This window comes from Bidens hawaiensis, unplaced genomic scaffold (assembly GCF_021521415.1).
Source record: "Bidens hawaiensis isolate Kalapana, Puna unplaced genomic scaffold, B.hawaiensis_p1.1 tig00001461_1, whole genome shotgun sequence".
Classification (NCBI taxonomy): domain Eukaryota; kingdom Viridiplantae; phylum Streptophyta; class Magnoliopsida; order Asterales; family Asteraceae; genus Bidens; species Bidens hawaiensis.
In genome coordinates this window covers 3,535,841-3,553,158 of record NW_027491082.1, presented here as the reverse complement: position 1 = coordinate 3,553,158, position 17,318 = coordinate 3,535,841, and the positions used below count along the sequence as shown (strand labels likewise).

Genomic DNA, 17,318 nt, shown 5'->3' with positions numbered 1-17,318 from the left:
CTTAAGTGTTCTTGAAGGTTTTTAGTCTTTCATCTTAATTAGTTTATGTAGCCTTATTAATACTTGTTTATGGTTGTGCAACATATATATAATATACACCCCTTGTTTACCTTTGGTAGTTACTTCTCCGATTCCAGTCGGTGAGGTTTCGGACCCCATAAGGCAAGGCTTCATGGAGGACTTCGTGTCCTTGATATATATACATCTATATAACTTGTTCATACATATTAATCTTGCTTATTTTAGTTTGTTGATCATGTCTACAAGTTCCATGGTTATGGGTTTTTAAGAGTCTATGCTCCGGTTTAACCGTAAATAGCTCTAAACCGTAAACCGAACTTTGTTACTAGTTTTGTTAAATAATTGTTTAAACATACTTATTGTTAGATCTAAGTTTCTAAAACCATTTTTACAAATTCTATGGTTATGGGTTTGTAGAATCTTACCTCGGTCTTAACCCGTAACACGATCCGAACCGAAAACCGAACTTTTGTTTAAAGACTTTATTGTTAACTTTTGATATTTTTTATTTGTACATTATTATACAAGTTCTTTAGTGTTTGGACATGTGGAAACCATTTATGAACTTGTTGTGAGATGGAAACCGAACCAAACCGATTCTTACTCGCTTAAGACACACAAGTGTGATTTTTTTAGCCTTCAATACTTGTATATTTCTTTAAAAATAGTTACAAATTGATTTTTAAATATTTTCTTAAGTACTTGGAAATGTTGGATCCAACTTGATCTCATAACAAAGTTTGGACCGACAAAACCGAACACTCGCTTAACGTGCGTTGTTAGTTCTAAAACAACGGAACTACATACTTGGTTAAGTCTTATTAAATTTTATTGAGTTATCTCATAACATTCAATATTTTGGAAAGTTGACTTTGGGTTTGACCAATTATCAAGACCCGAACCGACAACCCGAACACTCGATAAAAAAAACCGTTTTAGTATCTTTATTCCAAAGGGATTTGCATTCTTGCATTTTACCCACCTTATTACTTAACATAGGTTGAGTAAATATTAAGGTTAGATACTTTAACCCGGTTTCAAGCAAACTTACATTTTTAAAGGGTTATTATTATAAATTCTTAAATAGTTACATTTTAAACCTTGAACTTTAATTATTTACATTTCGCAACATTTATTTTGTTTAAAGACCTTCAAGACAACCTTTCTAAATTCAAGACTTCTTTTCTTTTTAGGCATTGTGCGATAAACTCGTCGTTCCAACAAATCTCCAAATTATCATCTTTCAAGTTTACTACTTGAAGGTGAGTACTTCATACCCCATTTTCCATATTTTATTTTGGGGGTGACATTTCATACTTATTTAACAAAATGCTTTATATTTGAATCTTAAACCACAAACGTAGTTGTATACTTTACCTAAATAATTGCTCGATTTGGTGTTCTATGCTTATATGCCTATTTGTTTATCGCTTTTTGTTGGTGGAACTATAAAATCCTAGACTATTTGGCATCCCCTTATAGCAAGGTGTTGTTAACGTAATGCAATTAACGATAACTATAAAATCCTAAACTATTTGGCATCCCCTTATAGCTAGGTGTCGCTAATGTGTTTAGCGATATCTATTTATCCAAATTATCACTTTTATTTATCGTTTCGTATGCAGGTTTTGTGGCTATCTTTATTATATACTAATATGATTAAATTTATGAATTGCTCACCAATCTTTGTGTTGACAAACTTTATTTTATGAAATGTTGCAGGTTTGTATCTTGGTTGATTTATGATTGTGAAGAAAACGACATCAAAGACCTTAAGATATTAGTAAAAATGAACAATATCAATTTACCATATTTTGTGAGATCTTGTTTATGGTTATTTTATGGATAATTGTTATGTGACATTTTCGATGTTGTGAAATGAAATGAGTTTATTAAATACTGTCACTTTAATTAGTGTCATGTGCTTATGGACAATAGTTACATCTCGGCATGTTCCGCCACCTTTGGTCGGGGTGTGACAGATTGGTATCAGAGCCCTGACAATAGGATAGGTGGTTAGACGTAACGACCTAGTATTGTTATGCTTAGGGTCCTATACGTGTGCTCATACGTGTTTACTCTATTTTGATTGTTCATATCGCATATTATTTATAAACTTGTTTAAAATTCACCAATATCCCAAATGTTCACATACACACACTTTCATAGTATTTCCAATGTATCCTTACCTTAAAATGCAAAAAGTAGATTTTCATTGTGTTTTATGGATTACAAGATTAACTTGGATCCCGTTGTTTATAATCCCTTAAAGGTTGCATTTATATCGGGTCCGTAGCCCTCATAGGAAACGAGACATTATAAAACGACCATTTGACAAAAAGATTCCAAGAATCGAAGGTGATTTACTTACCTGGAATGGTGGGATTATAGTGCTCGTTTTCTAGGCCACAAACCATGTTATACATGTCAATACTTTAAGTAGTCGAATGCGAGCGTTCCGGTCGCCATCCTAATTTTTCGGTGTCAAAACAATAGAACTACGGTGATTCGTGGACTAGTGCTTTGACATGACGTTGTATCCCGATTTATGGTGTTATTATCGTTATTTGAGTCAAAAACATGAAAAAGTTGCGGTGATTCATGCACATGTTTAGACTCCAACGTTGTGTTTTATAAATTTATTTTTTTTGAGTTGGAATATCAAATCATGGTGGTTCATGCACAATTTTCCGACTCTATAAACCTCAAAATCTCAAATTTTTAAGCTTTAACCCCTCAAAATCTCAAAATCATTTACGATTGTTTCCGGTTTGTTGTTTATATACAAAGATTTATATTTTATCTAACACTAACATCTACTCCTCACTAACTCTAGGATTCACAATCAAAAAGAAAATTTAACTTCACCTTATTCTTATTTTATACACTCTCATATCCATTTCTTTTTACCTAAAACTTATTCCATTTCTTTATAATCTTTTAGTATGCCTCCACTAAGAACGCGCAAGTGCACCAACCAACGTATGGCTGCTTTTATCGTCAAGCAAATGGCCGCTATGATTCCCGAACTTGTAACTCAAATCCAAGCTACCCAACCTCATCCACCCGTTGTTGCACCCGTTGAACCCAAACCCATATCCTACCCATATAAGCAATTTACTAGTGCCAACCCAACCGAATTCTGGGGTACGAATTGTGCGACTAACTTGTTTCAATGGTTCGATTCTATAGAGAATGTGTTTAGATATAGCGAGTGCCCCGAAGCGAAAAAGACAAATTTCGCTTCAAGCATGTTTAGAAAAACCGCTCTAACATGGTGGGGTAGTGTCATGCATCTCCAAGGGTCGGAAATGGCTATAGCTCTTCCATGGTCCGACCTCAAGGCACTCATGATGAAGAAGTTTTGTCCCAAACACGAACTTCAAAAGCTTGAGGAGGAATTTTGGAACCTCAAGCAAGATAGTGGTGATAATGCCGCTTACTCACTCCGTTTCCACGAGTTGAGCATTCTCGTCCCTCATTTGGTTACCCCGGCTGAGCGTGAGCTTGAAAAATACATTGGGGGTTTACCTATGCAAATCCGGGACTCAGTCATGAGTAGCAAACTCGTGAATCTTAAGGATGCCATTACTCTAGCCGGTGCGCTATCGGAGAATCATGTGAAAGCGGGTACCCTAACCCTCAAGAAACCAAACGAAAAGGCCAAACCCAAGCCCGCACCACAAGCCAAGGTTGAACCCGCACCACAAGCCATTAACTACTCCAACTCTTCCCGTCACAACAATAAAAACAACAAGAAACCCAAAACCAACTACCGAAAGTATGCCGTTACCCAACCCCAACCTCAACAACAAACCCAAATTCCACCCCAAACCCGAAAACCCTATACCGGTACCACCCCACTATGCAACATTTGCCAACTCCATCACCCACCAAACATGCCTTGTCGCCATTGTACCATTTGTAACCGACTTGGTCATCTCAACACCACATGACGATCCGCACAACGAACCCAACCTAACCAACCAAACCAACCAAGAACTTTTCCCCAAAATACTCAACACCGATATGCACCCTACCCACCAAACCAACCTCAACAACCCCGAGCTTGCTACAATTGCGGTGACACTAACCATTTCCGCAACAATTGTCCTCGCCTCATCCTTACTAACCAAACCATAACCGCACCTTACTACCAAACTCAAGCTTACCAAGTTCAAACCTACCAACCTCAATTTTCCCAACACAATGCACCACTCATCCAACCCATCCAAGCCATACAAGCACCACCTCCTCCACCACCGCAAGCACCTCAAGTCAACCAAGGCAATCAAGGACGAGCTTTCATGATGAATGTTAATCAAGCTAAAGCGGTAAACGATGTTGTGAATGGTATTTTTTTAGTGAACCAACATTTGGCTTCCATTTTATTTGATACGGGTGCCGATAGAAGTTTCATTTTTTTGAAATTTGAGTCGAAAATTGCCGTGTCTCGAACCAAGCTTTCCCGGTCGTTTTCTGTTGAAGTCACCAATGAGAACTCCATCACCATAAATTCCATCGTCCGCGATTGTACTCTCGTTCTTGCTAACCATAAATTCTCCATCGATCTCATCCCGATGCAAATGGGAAGTTTCAATGTCATAGTAGGCATGGATTGGTTATCTTTGCACCGTGCCGAAGTTGTTTGCTTCGATAAATTCATTCGCATTCCGCTTGTCAACGGTAAAATCCTTAAGGTCTTCGGAAAAGCTACTTCAAGAAGGCTTAATCTCATGTCGTGCTCTCAATCGCAAAAATACTTATGCCAAAAGTATGCTCCGCTCCTAGCTCTCTTGGCGACAAAAGACAAAAAGGAAAGGAAAATCAAAGATATTTCTATTGTTCGTGATTTCCTCGATGTCTTTCCCGACGATGTCACCGGTCTTCCACCCGTTCGTCCGATTGAATTTCGAATCGATCTTGTGCCCGGCGTGATGCCCGTGGCCAAGGCTCCTTACCGTTTAGCCTCGTCAGAAATGCAAGAATTATCGAACCAACTCGAAGAACTTTCCAATAAAGGTTTCATTCGTCCTAGCTCTTCTCCTTGGGGCGCTCCTTTAATTCTCTTCGTGAAAAAGAAGGATGGTTCGTTTCGTATGTGCATCGATTATAGGGAACTTAACAAACTCACCATCAAAAATCGTTATCCCTTGCCACGAATCGACGACCAATTCGACCAACTTCAAGGCGCAACTTGCTTCTCCAAAATCGATCTTCGATCAGGTTATCATCAATTGCATGTTCGCGAAGAAGAGATTCCAAAAACCGCTTTCCGTACTCGATATGGACATTTTTGAATTTTTGGTTATGCCCTTCGGGTTAATAAATGCACCCGCGGTGTTTATGGACCTCATGAACCGCGTTTGCAAACCATTCCTCGATAAATTCGTTATTGTCTTTATTGATGACATTCTCATCTTTTCCAAATCTAAATCCGAACATGAGCATCATTTGCGTTCCATTCTCGAACTTCTTAGAAACGAACGACTTTATGCCAAGTTCTCCAAATGCGAATTTTGGCTCGAGCAAGTTCAATTTTTGGGACATATCGTAAACAACAAAGGTATTCATGTTGATCCCGCTAAAATTGAGGCCGTTAAGGATTGGAAAACTCCAACGACTCCCACGGAAATTCGATCATTCCTCGGTTTAGCCGGATATTATCGACGTTTCATTCGAAACTTTTCCAAGATCTCTTTTCCTCTTACCTCCTTCACTCATAAAGGAAAACCATTTGATTGGGGTTCGAAGCAAGAAAAAGCCTTTTGTACTCTCAAGGACATGCTTTGCAATGCTCCCATTTTAACCCTTCCCGATGGAAACGACGATTTCGTGGTATTTTACGATGCCTCTCATCAAGGTCTTGGTTGTGTCCTCATGCAACGAGGTCAAGTCATCGCTTACGCATCAAGGCAACTTAAAGTCAACGAGAAGAACTACACGACTCATGATCTCGAACTTGGTGTCGTTGTTTTCGCTCTCAAAATCTGGAGACATTACCTTTATGGTACGAAATGTGTGGTTTTTACCGATCATAAAAGCCTTCAACACATTTTTGACCAAAAAGATCTCAATATGAGACAACGATGATGGGCCGAATTACTTAGTGATTACGATTGCGAAATTCGTTACCATCCCGGTAAAGCGAATGTTGTCGCTGACACCCTAATTCGAAAGGTTAATGTTAAATCTGTTCTGCTTCTAAGCGTTGTCGTTCAAACCGATCTTCAAATTCGAATCTTCCAAGCTCAATGTACCTCCGTTGAAGAAGGTAACATGTACGACGAAATGTCATGTGGAGCCGAACTTCAACTCGAAACCAAACCCGATGGTCTTTTGTACTTTCTCTATCGTTTGTGGGTTCTTAATCGCGATGACCTTCGTACTTGTATACTCGACGAAGCTCAAAATTCGCAGTATTCCGTTCATCCCGGTGCGGATAAGATGTATTTCGATCTTCGTGCTACCTTTTGGTGGCCGGGTATAAAAAAGGACGTAGCGTTATTCGTATCTAAATGTCTTACTTGCTCAAAAGTTAAAGCCGAACATCAAAGACCTTTTGGTCTACTCGAGCAACCACTGATTCCCGTTTGGAAATGGGAAGACATTGCTATGGACTTTATCACTAAATTACCCAACACCCAAAAGGACAACGATAGCATTTGGGTGATCATCGATCGTTTGACCAAATCTGCTCATTTCATTCCGATCCGCGAGAAGTATTCTGTCGAGTAGCTTGCTCAAATCTATGTTCGAGAAATCGTGTGCCGACACGGTTTACCATTGACTATAATCTCTGACCGTGATGCTCGTTATACCTCTCATTTTAGGCGTTCACTTCAAGAAGTTTTAGGAACACGTCTCGATCTTAGCACCGCTTATCATCCTCAAACGGACGGTCAATCCGAACGTACAATACAAACTCTCGAGGATATGCTACGAGCATGTGTTCTTGATTTCGGTGGGAATTGGGATTCTCACATTCCGTTCATTGAGTTTTCTTATAACAATAGCTACCATTCGAGCATTGAGATGGCTCCTTTCGAAGCTCTTTACGGTCGTAAATGTTGTTCTCCGATTAGTTGGAACGAAGTCGGTGAAGCTCAAATCACGGGACCCGAAATGGTTCAAGAAGCCACCGAAGTTATTGATCGAATCCGTAAGAACCTCCTAGCCGCTAGAAGTCGTCAAAAGAGTTACGCCGACAAACGGCGAAAACCGATCGAATTTAATGTTGGTGATCTTGTCCTTCTAAAAGTATCTCATTGGAAGGGGGTAGCCCGTTTCGGAAAGAAGGGTAAACTAGCTCCTCGTTTCGTTGGTTCTTTTAAAATCCTTGAGCGTGTTGGAAAAGTAACTTATCGACTCGAACTACCGGAAGAACTTACCGGTGTTCATCCGACATTTCATGTTTCAAATCTTAAAAAGTGCTTAGCCGAGGGTAATCTCCATATACCTCTCGACGAAATACATGTCGATGAGTCGATGGTCTTGGTTGAACGACCCGTTGAGATCATGGATCGCAACGAGAAGAGAACCAAGCGTAGCCGAATTCGGTTAGTCAAAGTTCGATGGGAATCACGGCGCGGCGCGGAATTCACTCGGGAGCGAGAAGACAAAATGAAAGAGAAGTATCCACATTTGTTCGCAGCATCGTCTTCGTCTTAATTTCGGGACAAAATTTCCTAAAGTAGGGGATACTGTGACATTCGTCAATTTCGGGTCTTGTTTGTATTCGTTTTTGTATTTGTTTATTATGAAAACCGACCCGATTTGTAAACCGAAGCTTATGTTATAATCAAAATGATGGATTTATGTTACAATATTGTTTCACACTTGTTGGGTCTTGAAAACATTCTATTTTTATTTTTATTATTATTTATTTATTTATTTATTATTAGTTTTTTTTTTGTTTTGTGTTTTTGTCTTGATCCATTTTGCATGAAAACTCTTGTGTCTCACACCCATATTTGACCACCAACATTACCCTATATATACACCACATTTCCTCTTCATTTTCCCTTGCTACAACTCCAAAAAAAAAAAAAAAAAAAAACTCTCTCAAACATTAAAGATTCAAGGTTATCTTCTTAAGTGTTCTTGAAGGTTTTTAATCTTTCATCTTAATTAGTTTATGTAGCCTTATTAATACTTGTTTATGGTTGTGCAACATATATATAATATACACCCATTGTTTACCTTTGGTAGTTACTTCTCCGATTCCGGTCGGTGAGGTTTCAGACCTCATAAGGCAAGGCTTCATGGAGGACTTCGTGTCCTTGATATATATACATCTATATAACTTGTTCATACATATTAATCTTGCTTATTTTAGTTTGTTGGTCATGTTTACAAGTTCCATGGTTATGGGTTTTTAAGAGTCTATGCTTCGGTTTAACCGTAAATAGCTCTAAACCGTAAACCGAACTTTGTTACTAGTTTTGTTAAATAATTGTTTAAACATACTTATTGTTAGATCTAAGTTTCTAAAATCATTTTTACAAATTCTATGGTTATGGGTTTGTAGAATCTTACCTCGGTCTTAACCCGAAACACGATCCGAACCGAAAACCGAACTTTTGTTTAAAGACTTTATTGTTAACTTTTGGTATTTTTTTATTTGTACATTATTATACAAGTTCTTTAGTGTTTGGACATGTGGAAACCATCTATGAACTTGTTGTGAGATGGAAACCGAACCAAACCGATTCTTACTCGCTTAAGACACACAAGTGTGTTTTTTTAGCCATCAAGACTTGTATATTTCTTTAAAAATAGTTACAAATTGATTTTTAAATATTTTCTTAAGTACTTGGAAATGTTGGATCCAACTTGATCTCATAACAAAATTTGGACCGACAAAACCGAACACTCGCTTAACGTGCGTTGTTATTTCTAAAACAATAGAACTACATACTTGGTGAAGTCTTATTAAATTTTATTGAGTTATCTCATAACATTCAATATTTTGGAAAGTTGACTTTGGGTTTGACCAATTATCAAGACCCGAACCGACAACCCGAACACTCGATAAAAAAAACAGTTTTAGTATCTTTATTCCAAAGGGATTTGCATTCTTGCATTTTACCCACCTTATTACTTAACATAGGTTGAGTAAATATTAAGGTTAGATACTTTAACCCGGTTTCAAGCAAACTTACATTTTTAAAGGGTTATTATTATAAATTCTTAAATAGTTACATTTTAAACCTTGAAATTTAATTATTTACATTTCTCAACATTTATTTTGTTTAAAGACCTTCAAGACAACATTTATAAATTCAAGACTTCTTTTCTTTTTAGGCATTGTGCGTTAAACTCGTCGTTCCGACAAATCTCCAAATTATCATCTTTCAAGTTTACTACTTGAAGGTGAGTACTTCATACCCCATTTTCCATATTTTATTTTGGGGGTGACATTTCATACTTATTCAACAAAATGCTTTATATTTGAATCTTAAACCACAAACATAGTTGTATACTTTACCTAAATAATTGCTCGATTTGGTGTTCTATGCTTATATGCCTATGTGTTTATCGCTTTTGATTGGTGGAACTATAAAATCCTAGACTATTTGGCATCCCCTTATAGCAAGGTATCGTTAACGTAATGCAATTAACGATAACTATAAAATCCTAGACTATTTGGCATCCCCTTATAGCTAGGTGTCGCTAATGTGTTTAGCGATATCTATTTATCCAAATTACCACTTTTATTTATCGTTTCGTATGCAAGTTTTGTGGCTATCTTTATTATATACTAATATGATTAAATTTATGAATTGCTCACCAACCTTTGTGTTGACAAACTTTATTTTATGAAGTGTTGCAGGTTTGCATCTTGGTTGATTTATGATTGTGAAGAAAACGACATCAAATACATTAGGATATTAGTAAAAATGAACAATATCAAATTTGTCATATTTTGTGATATCTTGTTTATGGTTATTTTATGGATAATTGTTATGTGACATATTCGATGTTATGAAATGAGTTTATTAAATACTGTCACTTTAATTAGTGTCATGTGCTTATGGACAATCGTTACACCTCGGCATTTTCCGCCGCCTCTGGTCGGGGTGTTACATTGGATGAGAATGCTCCAACTTGTTTCAAGTTGCTGTCATAATTTAAGAATATTCAGTGTAACACCTCGTCTTCGAATGTAGGATGTACTCCCCAGTCCCCACACTAGCCAACATAATAAAAAATATATAATATGTAAAATGTTTTCAAACATGTTTTGTAATTAAAAGTTAAAACATACTAAAAATAATAAAAAGCCTCAAAACATGCCATGAGTCTACTTAAAAGAAACTTAGTAAAGTCCGAACATTTAACTAGCATCATGATTCATGAACACGATAACTAACCTTGTACAAGTCTTAGTTTACTCGTACACAAGACACATTGTTCTTATTTTTTGGAATACCCTAAATAAGGTAGACATACAAACATTCTCTTACGTTTCACCTTCACTATCGTCGAACTTTGTTCTTCATGGGAAACTTTCCATCTATCACTAACTCGTTCACGGTCAACAACCGACACAAAAGGCGGGATTGTTTCTAACAACGAGTCTGTTATAAGCTCATTAAGCTTAATCAAAACATGGCTCATCTTTGGCCTCATGTTTCGGTTTCTTAGCAGGCAATTCTCGGCTATCGTTGCTAGCTCTTTTGCTGATTGCAAAGGAAACTGACTTTGATCCTCGGGTCAACAATCAATCTGAATTTACCATGTCGTAGAAACGGTTTCACCCATTCCAAAAGATGTTGTTCATCTTTTGGGAGGTTAAGATTAATAGGGGGTTTGCCCGTGATTAGTACGTATAAGAACACCCCGTAACTCCATACATCACAATCTGTTCTTAAGTGCTCAGTCCATGAATACTCGGGATCCGCGTATCCATATGTTCCTACAACCTGTAAGTAAAATTATTTTTGGAAGAATTAATTATATGTGATGCTTTGATGCAAATTTATATCCAAGAGTAAAATGTAGTCCAACTCCAATGATCCAGTAGTCTGGTTAGAGATTCTAGTTTTGTTTAAAAGTGCTTATGAGTAGTGGGTAAAACAAGTTTAACACGACTTGAACCTGAATACCTGTGACTGACATATAAACTTGAGCACGACATATGTATTCATAGGTTACTTGAAATGTGGTTTTATTTTATTTTTGGATATTAATACTCTTAAATTACAAAATTCCAATGAAATTTACAAATACTTATATATATAACAACTAGGCTAAATACCCGTGTATAACACGGGTTTAACAAATTTAATTTTATAAGTTCAAAACATTTAAAGTATCAATAATAATAAGTCATGATAAATAAATTTGGCTATTAAGTATAAAAGGTACAAACATATGTTATAGTTAAATTATATACTGTTTTTACTAATGCATTAATTATAACTTGACAAAATATTTATGATAGATATCACATGTTTGTTTAATAGTAAGGTTTAAAATTTTCTACATTTTAGAAGATAAGTGTGCTTAAACAAACATAAATATGTAAATATAGCATTTTCTACCATATAGCATTATATTTCACGAAAAAAATACCTTATAAATACTTGCCCGTTTACCAGAGAACGAAATCTCAACATAAATGACCATACTATAAGAAAAAGAATAATTAATGTGCTTGCTATACAATAAATGATCGAACACAATATAAATGATACAATTATTCATGTCATGAGAGAAAAGAATAAACAAAATGGTGAATTACATTAAATAAGGACAAGATTAAACCAAACAAATTATCACATATTTGAAGAAATATTGCAGCAAAATGGCTAATCAAACCCTGCAAATTGTTAAAAAGATAAGGTTTTTACAAATGTTAACTACAAAAATAATAGCTTGTAAGTTCTCTAAATGCATGTGATGACCATTAAATTTTAAAGATTTCAGACCTAAATGAAAAAAATGGACACAAAAAAAATATGTGGACTTACATGAAGAATGAAAGTTGAAGAGCCAAAAAAAAAACCCATTCCTAACAACCATATTTAACCATCGTCACGTCAAGAACATGTAGATATCTTCACTTAAAGAAAAGCAATCATAGCAATTAGTGGAGACAAATAGATTTAAAGTAGGGGTGTGCCAGAAAACAAAAAAAACCTATCCGAAACCGAAAAATCCAAACAGTAAAAACCGAAAAACTGAAGTTATGTTTCGGTTTTGGTTTTTTCATGAAATAAAAACCGAAAAGACCGAACCGAAGTGAATTTCTAAATTGTTATTTATTTATTTTTTATTTTAAATAATTTATAAGAATTTAATAAGTATGTAACTCAAATATTTTTTAACCAAAATGCATAATTATCAATTAGTTAACAATTAACAAAATTATTGATACTTATATTCATTATTTTTCCACAACTTTTTTTCGGCCTAAATTTTCTAAGGTCAAATGAAAAAAACCGAAAGGGAACCGAAACAAAAACCAAAACCGAAAACACTTAAACCAAACAGAAACCAAAACGAAAACCGAAAAACCGAAACCGAGAAAACCGAAACCAAACGGTCTTAAAATTCAAAAAACTTAAGTTTTGGTTTTTTATTTGGTTTTATCTTAAAAACGCACCGAACCACACCACGCACACCCTAATTTAAAGGATTCATAAGCAAAGCAACTTACCTGGAAATGGGATATGGGGAGCAGATGCAAAGAAACACAAAAAGGCACAAATCGACGCAAAGATCAAGGAGCCCTGCACAATCAAAAACTAATCTAATTAATAGTGAATATAACAGGTCACTACGCAGTCAACAATAATTCATAATAATTTAGGTAGAAAAAAAAAGAATGTATCACAGGACTGCACAAACTTAATCTAATGTAGTAAGTGCCATAAAATTCATTCAAATTTGACACTATATTAGACTTTTACCTTTTTCCAACCCATTAAGAATTGGAATTTTGATATTTGTCAACAACGTATTAACAACCATATAATCCCTAATCGAGTTAGGTGTTATTGTTTTGAAATGCAACAAAGAATTATGTTTACTATATCTTTTGGTTAGAAAGTATAGTTTTTTTAAAAACATACTGAATGCAGCTATGCATAAATTTCAAATTACTTTAACCTTTCTAATATACAGTTATGCTTCAAGTTCTGGTATTCACAAAATGGCCCATTTATTAATTTTGACCGACAGATTTCCTACCATCTATTACACATGATCTTCAATCTATCCTCTTAACTGCAACCTATTCTAAAGGATATTGAGTAATAGGCTAAAAAAATTGGATGATAAAAGTCATAAAAACAACAAATACATGTTTAAACCATATATTAACCTTAAATCGAAATCGAGGATTTGGAAATAGAAATAAGTAACCATATTAATTCGAGCACCCAATAATAAAGAGATGTAGATACAAATCTTATATTGAAGATGGTATATAATGAGCTGATTAAGACGATGATTTCAAAATGATTTTAGTTATGAATCGATGACAAACGATGTTGATAATTGAGTATAAATGGTGATGTAAAGCAAGCTAGTTTTATACTTTTAATCTTGAAGACGATGGCCGATTACGATGATTGATACCTTAAATCTTGAAGACGGCTCAATTATTAAGATATGTGGATTGTGGAAACCGATTGAGAGATTAAAGGAGGAACAATCTTGCATATACCTGCAAATTATTAACTTAATTCAAAACAACATAAATCAATCATTAATTTAGTAAAGTAAAAAAATAATCAAAACTCACCATATTTTGATGCTTCTAGTGCAATCTGATTTACTTGCATTGGATGATTGTTTGCTTCTAGTGCAATCTGATTTAATTCAAAACGGACTCAACTGAAGAATGATAAACAGGACATTCTGCAATCTGATTCATCCATTCAACATCATCCTCGGATTTACTTGCATTGGACGATTGTTTGCTTCAGTTTCATTGGAATAATTCGTGTTCTTTGAATAAAAACGACAATTTAACATGGCAACCTATGAAAATTTTACTCATTTAGAAGTTGTACACCAAACCCCACTTCATAACCTATTTAAATAGAAAGGTTTCCACCAATGAATAATATTTTTACAAAATATTCATTATAATGTGTATATGCACGCCAAGTGTTTGAACTAATGAAAACAAAATTACATGAAAAAATTTTTACAAGCTGAACATAAAAGCAAAATTAAGGTTTAAATGAAATTAAACATGGAGACAACAAATTCAACAACAATACATCTCCTTCAACGATAATAATTAATGAAAAATAAACATAAAAGCAAAATTAAAATCGGAACCCTAACAGTACAACAAACATATACAAAATTTGTAAAACATAGAAAAACAAACAATTAGAAAAAACGCTATACCTAAGTCGCTGGCGGATCGAGGAGATGTGGATGATGATGACATGCGGTGATAAGAATCTGCTTGTTCGGGTTTAAGCAAGGATTATGACATGGTTGTTCTAGTTTGAGGGATCTGATTAAGGATCGGGCTATCTAGGAAAGGGGCAAGAATGGTTTAGCGTTTTTTAACCTCAAGGATGATGAGATGGTTGTTGGGGTTATAATTCCAAAATAGGGTGGAACAGGAATCCAATTTGTGAGTGATATAAGGATTCAGAAGGGAGGCGGGATTTTGAGAATTAGGATGGGGTATGAAGAAGACATGTGGCAAAGGAAGACCTTTGTTTATTAAGTAGTATAGATTGTGTCGGAACTACAAAAACTTGTAATCTATTTTCTTTTCTTTTTTTTTTCCTTTCTTTGATTTGGGCATAAAATACGCAAAGAGTTTAGGTAATGACTTATGACAAACATTTATTTTTAAAATGTTAAGAAAATAAACATGTTAAATAGGTCAGCCTCTAAAGGTCGATCGAACTTAACGCGTTTAATTAAATGTTTTCATTATGTCTTTGTGCCCCTATTTATAATCGCAATCCAACTTAAAAAAACATATATATGTCGTTTGAATGTGCATACCTGTGTTGTGACATGGGTATGTTCATCTAAAGGACCTAACCGAGCAAAACCAAAGTCCGAAAGCTTAGCATTCCATTCGTCATCTAAAAGAATGTTAGATGGTTTAAAATCTCGAAAGATAATCTGTAAACATAAACACAAGCAGATACAACTATAACTCCATAAGTCATATTGTCATAACAACACAGTTGGTCAAATAAACTTACTGGGGTTGGTGATTGTTGGTGCAAGTACGACAAAGCACGGGCGGCGTCTCGGGCCACTTTTAGTCTCATGGGCCACGAGAGAGGTGCAACTGAGCCGGATGATAACCAGTCCGCTAAACTTCCGTTAGGCATATATTGATAAACTAATAGCCGATGGATCCGGTCTCCATCGTCTTCAGCACAGTAGCCGATTAGTTTTACAAGGTTTGGATGTTCGATTTGACCAAGAACATTGACTTCCGTCACCCACTGCTTATGTCCCTTCATCACAATAACCAAATTTCATAAATTAGAGCAGGTCAGACGATTATTAAAACCCAAAGGGTCTAATTAAGTCAAGCCGCTCGTGAGCTACTCGAGAGAGGTTGGCTAAATGCTAAAATCGAGCCAACCCAAACGAGCTTGAGCCTAAATTTGGTTATCAAACGAGCCCGAACCCAAATTTTATTTGTCAAGCACGAACCAGCTCACGAACACAAACAAATATATGATCCATACAACTTTTAACTAATATACCAAAAAGAATTTTTTTTAATAATTGGTATTTATGCATAAAATTTATAAAAATAACTAAATATTACTTAATCATATTATAAAAAGGAATATTGGTTTTTAATAATCCTAACTTTGACTTATTAACTAAGATTAATCCAAACTTAGGAAATGTTTACTGACAGTCATTGATTTGAATATATTTTTTTCCAGCGATTGTATATCAGTTGTAAGTTAACTCCGTTAGTTTTTTTTTATGACTTTTTTTATGACGTTGACCAGATGCTATTCCTATCTTAGTGTGAGACCCACATACATACGCGTATTCTCTCTAAACAAGGCTATCGTTTAAACAATTTTTATTAAATATATATATAAATTAATTAATAAATAATAAATGAGCTCGCAAGTTAAACTTGTGTTCGGCTCGGCTCGCCTGGTTTGCTTGCAAACCAGGAAAACGGAAAATATGAAATCTTGCCTGCAATCCGCTGTTGGCGAGCTTAACAGCAATCTGAATCTCATCAAACGGATGATCCAAACTCTTAACCACGCCTCTATACACGCTCCCGAATCCACCCTCTCCAATTTTCGAGGACGTGCAAAAGTTTCTAGTCGCAAATTTGAGCTCAGCGACTGTGAAAACACGCAACTTGCTTGGTTTTCCAGCCAAAATTTGCAAATCTGATGCTTGAGAATCGGTTATGTGGCCATTAAAATTCGAACAGGCAGTGTAGAAGGTGTCGGTTGAAGTTGTTTCGGTTTCGATTCTGGTTTCGTACTCGATCTCTTCTCCAAATGAGAATGAGAAACATCGGAAGGAAAATACCAATTTTGTTCCTTCAAATCTTAAATTTGAATTATTAGAAGGTAATTCAAGAAATATGAAAGGTGGGGAAATATATAATATATTTCCAATGTTGACTCCATCCATTTGACACGCAAGGAGAACGATTACGATATCAAAGTCAACTAAGAAGAATATAGAAAACGAGTTAACTGAGTCAATGTATGGATTTGGAGTAAGTGAAACCAGTTTTTGTTCAGCACTAGTTATTGCCAATAATAACCGGTGTCTAGGCTTGAAATCTATAACCATCAGAGCTAGTTAGATTATATTAACTGAACTAGTTAAGTTAACCGGTTTTTATGCTCAAAATTTCAAAAAAAGAAAAAATTTAATTAAATCATGAAAATGTTAAATATACTCCATAAAATATTTCTTTTTTGAAACTTTAAACCTAAAGAAAGGCTAATCGAAGTACCTCTCTAAACTTACGCTTTCTTCTTTCTCTTCTCTTCTTGCTTATCACCAACTTGCCTCCGTGAGGCCCAATGTTGTTGAAACCGCCAGACCGGTTTGACCGGGATTCGGTCCACTGACCGGTCCGGTTCTGTATAGTTCGCTCGGATCCTGGAGAACCGGCCGATCCAAACCGGTAACCGGGTCGGCTGAACCGGTTACTATGAAAAAAACGATTTAAAAAAACACTTTTTTCCAGCCTGACCCCGTCAATTCTTTTACCAAAGTTGTTCGGCCGGTCCGACCGATTGAACCGGTCACCTGTCTGGTTCACTGTTCAATCCGATTATGAAAACATTGGTGGG

At 35.6% G+C, this 17,318-nt stretch overlaps 1 pseudogene across 1 annotated transcript; it reads right to left on the bottom strand.

The window, feature by feature from the left end:
• Window positions 1–10,380: 10,380 nt before the first annotated feature.
• On the bottom strand, window positions 10,381–16,809 carry LOC143579041 (serine/threonine-protein kinase PCRK1-like; annotated as a pseudogene). The gene is made up of 4 exons (XR_013143386.1): window positions 16,192–16,809; window positions 15,219–15,479; window positions 15,013–15,135; window positions 10,381–10,949 (listed from the first exon to the last, which is right to left on the bottom strand). The product of XR_013143386.1 is annotated as a serine/threonine-protein kinase PCRK1-like (transcript).
• Window positions 16,810–17,318: the final 509 nt, after the last annotated feature.